Source organism: Hyaena hyaena, unplaced genomic scaffold (genome assembly GCF_003009895.1).
Source record: "Hyaena hyaena isolate Hyena2069 unplaced genomic scaffold, ASM300989v1 scaffold_1603, whole genome shotgun sequence".
In the NCBI taxonomy this organism is placed as follows: Eukaryota; Metazoa; Chordata; class Mammalia; order Carnivora; family Hyaenidae; genus Hyaena; species Hyaena hyaena.
Window position 1 is genome coordinate 5993 of NW_024082236.1, and position 4940 is coordinate 10932.

At 38.7% G+C, this 4940-nt stretch overlaps 1 pseudogene; it reads right to left on the minus strand.

Moving 5' to 3' along the window:
- Positions 1-1966: 1966 nt before the first annotated feature.
- On the minus strand, positions 1967-2825 carry LOC120226139 (annotated as a pseudogene).
- Between the last annotated feature and the right edge of the window lie 2115 nt (positions 2826-4940).

Here is a 4940-nt window from a genome sequence, read left to right on the forward strand (position 1 = left end):
TTATACTTTTAAAGCATTCCCCTTGATTTCCTAGAATGGGATTTGACATATAATAGGCATATGATAACTGCTTATTAATAATCATAAGCATTGGTGTATGTGATAGCTTGAGGATACCTGAAGGAGCAAGGTGTTTGGTTTTTGTTTGTTCGTTTTGGTCACCAGACAGTTTCATACTTGGTGAGCATGTAGTCTCTGCTGGGTCGTCCCTTCTTGTCTGCTATCACTCCTCTATTTGTCAGCAGCTATTGCTCACTCCACACTCACCTGCTGCTTTTCTTGTCTGCTATCTGTTGTTAACAAGTTCAGTGACCAAGACTGTGAAATTACTCAACTCACATTTACACAGTTTTATAGTCAACATGCTTTTTTGCCTACAGGATACAAGAGTGATGCGATTCTTTCATCTGGCTTTATTCCATCTTTATATATTAGAAGTTCCAAAATTATAAGGCTGCTTAAAAGTCTGGAAGCTGGTTAAATGGCGATGCACATAGGATAAAGTGAAAATTATCTCCATAGTTGTAATATTCTTAACTAGAAAGGTTAACCCTAGATTCCATCTATCACATTCTCCATCCCAGCCCTACTGAGATTTCTAGACCATCCACTTCCACTCTTGCTAAAGTGACAAAATTAGGCCAAATTACTAAGCAAACAGGTTATCTCTGGGGAAAAAAAAGACTCAATGTACAAGAAACCACATAATCCCATGTTATCTTCTGGTTATTACTACATCTATCAAGATGACTCTTGATAGTCATAATAGGGTGTGGGCATTATAAGTGGAATAAAACAGTTTGAGGAAAATTAGGCCAAAAACACAGTATGCTATGACCTTTTGGGAGATGGTTAGGTAGTGCTGCCAGCTGTTTAGCATGATAGGAGTATATACTGTATGAAAAGGTCTTGGGGAGGGGGGAAAGGAGGGTAAACTTAAATAATAGACCTAAAAAGAAGGATAAGTGATTTTAATTGGTCATGGAGACCCACTACAGGAATGAGATGAGGGAATGGTCTACTCTTAAGTATACTTTAGTTGGTTACTTCTTTAAGATCTTATATATCGAAAGGAGGTGGCTCAGGAAAACAATTAGGGGTTCATATATACCAGCACACCCACTCTTCCTAATCCCAGCACAAGGACCAAATACCATCTTTTTTCACATTTCCACTCGGGCCACCTGAGAAAAGACTAGCTGACCAGACACAGAACCAAAATTGTTGTTCTCCTTCCAGATAAAAGAGATGGCTAATAACACAGCACTCTTCCCCAAAGAGAATAAGAGAAGCCCACATTCCCAAGGACCAAATTATGCACTTCCTGAGAACAAAATGGCAGCCATCTTACAGAACCCTGAGTGTATATTTAGCGGAAAAGACACATATACTAGACTGTGACACACGCTGGACTCTTCATTGGGACATTTAGCTCTTAAAAACAGGAATAGAGTGTGATTTCACTAGCTCTCTAATTTTCTGAGCATTTGATTGCTTGGCTCAGAGCAATCTTTCTCATTGTGCTAAATATCTATAGCCTTTCTCACCAATGCCAGGAATAGTCTTTATATTCAGGGGCAGGAACTTTCTTCGAATCTCTATGCTTATACTAAGAAGTGTCCTTCTGTCTGAAATTCTTTACCCTCCCAACTTTCCCTAATGATAATACTAGGAGACAAGTAGAAGCGGGGACAGCAGTGGCAGTGATAAACATCTGAGTAGGTACAAAGAACAGAGGCCCCTGCTGAATTCCTAATGTATTAACCCATTTGGAATTCTCAACATTCTAATTTATGTCATTTCAAAGGTATAGATGAAAATGTTGGTGTAGAGAGAATAAATAACTTGGCCAGGTTCACATAGGCCAAACATTCAGAGATGAAACTTAATAGTCATATGGCCTTCAATTCAACTTTAAAAAATTTCTAAATGATATTTACATTTTTAGGACAGTACTCTTCCCTACAAATGGGTTGCAAGCTGGAACCCCCAGAGGGTTGTCTGGAGGACATGAAGTCCTAAGCTTTACCCAGTGGTATTGAGTGTTGCCTCAAAAGGCCACCAGACCCAGAGATCCTCATTCAGAGGAGTTAAGAAAAGTCCAATGCCAGATTCTATCAGAAAGCAAATCCAGGAGTACTTCTGTGTGTGTGTGTGTGTGTGTGTGTGTGTGTGTGTGTGTGTTTGGCAGGGGGAGGGAGTAGACTCTGAGAAATGTAATGCTAATATCAGACATGCTTTTTTAGCTTCATAAAGAGGTTCCAAGAAGTCTTTTGCTTGTCCTATGGTATGGTTTCCACCGAGGCCAAGGCCAAGAACTGTATCCTCTGTAGAAAGGCAGAACTCTTCACCAAGTTTAACGGTCTCCCTGGCTACCAAAGGGCCAACTTCGTCCATCTGTTGCTATTGAATACTTGCCATCAATGTCTAAGTTTTCTTGTTGGACAATTTACACCCTCAAGTACAGATTCTGTGAAAGGCTTCCTAGGCCTGCAGCATTTTCTCTTCTTGGTGTGCTCCTTAGCTCCACGTACTTGACACCATCCTCTGCAAATTCTTTAATGGCATCTTTTGTAACCATTAGAATATATTCATGGTTAATAGTAAACTGATGAGTAATTTGAACTATCTGGAAACATTCTTCTAATGCTCTTTTCTTCCCCTTGTCAGTGACAGGATCATGGATTTTAAGACCTGGGTTTCTTGTCAATTAATTTCTTCATGGTGTTAGGACCAATGAGTTCATTCAAGTGGGCATGAAGTGCTACTTTAGGTAACTATGTAAAATGTTGAGTAAAATGTTGCCTTTCATGGCCCTTTTCTTCCTACATCAAGATTTAGCAGAATAAGAAGTTCCTCAAACCTTCTGTTCTTTGTCTAAACAATACAATGTATTTCCATCTGTAAGTTTGGTGGTTTGAATTTCCTACAGATTGCTTTTCTTCCACCTTTTGATACAATTAGCTGTATATGAAGCTCTGGGCTCAGCTTTATCACTTGATGGGCCATTGCTCTTGAGTCTCTCCTGCCCTTGTGCCTCTAAAGCCGCGAGGATGGGGCAGGGGGAGCATCAAGAACCACAAACCACAGTATCCTCAGCAAGAGTTCTCTAGCTGCTTTGCTAATTCACGTATCACATGTGGCCCTCCACTTATCCACCAAGGGCTTTAACAACTACTAAAGTGCCCTGTGGCACTGCCTGCATGTCCTACCCAAATTTTCAGAAATCCTTTCCCCTTAGGCTTCAATTAATGCCCAAGAATGTACTCCTCCCTTTGAATGCTGCTATATATTACTTGGACCCATTTGATGGCAAATTCTACCTAAAATTCATTCATTTAATAAATTGTTATTAAATAGCATACTATACGCAAGGCATTGTGCTAGGTCCTGGGAGGATAGACTGCTATCCTGGAGGAACTCAGAAACAAAAGTGATCAGAATGTGGGGTAAGAAGAATTATCAACAGGAGTCAGTAGGAGTTCCAAAAGGAGCATAAAGGAGGGAGCAGCTAACACAGTTAAGTGCTTGAGAAGCCTTCCGGGGGGGAAGTGTCAATGAATCTGGGACCTCCACAACACATAGGATTGTGTCAGATGAAGAATGGAAATATATCAGACTTAGGTATGCAGCATATGCAAACTCTTTGGTCTCACCATGTCTCTCATCCATAGATGGTGATCTCAAAATAATAGGATGAGTACATTTGGCATGGTTGATTCTAGAGTCAAACAGATGTGAGTTCAAATCCTGGATCATCAGTACCTGGCTTTGTGACCTTGGGAAAGGAATTAGCATCTCTAAATCTCAATTTCTACATCTGGGAATGGAGATTAGTAGTAGTGCCATCATTAAGATTGTTGCAAGTATGAAAATAACCTAATGACATATAAAGAGCCATACCAAAGCAACTAGACAAAGCAAATCCCCAATGACGGTGGTAGTTTTTGATAGTTATTGTTGTTAGTAGGTCCACCTAGATTATGACCTCTCTATAAATAATCTGATTTATATTTGTGTTTCTTTCTGATTATAGGAATCTGACTTATTTTTCTTTGTGTTTCTCACTATGCCTTGAACTATGCAGATTTAGTAACAGGTATTCAGTAAGTTCCTGCTGACAGATTTGTTTATATACATTTTTATACTAATTCATTCAACACATATGTATTGAGCACTAACTATATGCCTGTCTCTGTCCTTCATGCTGTGGATACAAGAATAAACAAAGCACATTCCTGGAGCTCTCTTCCTAAAATTATGACCAGCAGTTCCATAAAATTGATGGTTACTTATACTATGAAATCAGGTTTGGAAAATACCATCCAAAGCATAAGAATCACCTGACTTGTTAGTGATAATAACTGTAATTCCACTTGATGTTTCTGAAGAACCTGATTCCTTATCTTAAGAACTCTTCAACCAATTTAGTGTTTTTCCACCTGCTACTGGGTCCTGCCTGAATTGAAAATGATGATTTGCACTTCACTCCACTCCCCCCTTCCCACCATAGACCTTATCAGCAACAGACCAATTTGTTAATCTGCTTCTTTCTTTTACTGCATTATGCTGGTACCTGAGAGGCTATCTGTCTGCAAGTTTTAACCTCAGTAGAGCAAGTAATCAATTTTGGCATGTTGTTTCATTTATTCTTTCAATGAATATTAATGAGAGTGCTTAATAGAGGTACAGCATGTTCTGGTTGAGGGTTTGGGTGTTGGAGTCAGAATGCCTGAGTTAGAAACCAGCTCTGCTACTTTTCAGCCATATAATCATGGGTGAGTGACTTGACCACTCAGTTTTCTTTCTTTCTTTTTTTTTCATCTTTGTTTATTTATTTATTTAATTTTATTTTTTTTATTTTTTTTTTGCAAGTTCACAATAAAGATTTATTTTTATTTTTTTTTTTTTTTACAAATAGTTTATTGTCAAATTAGTTT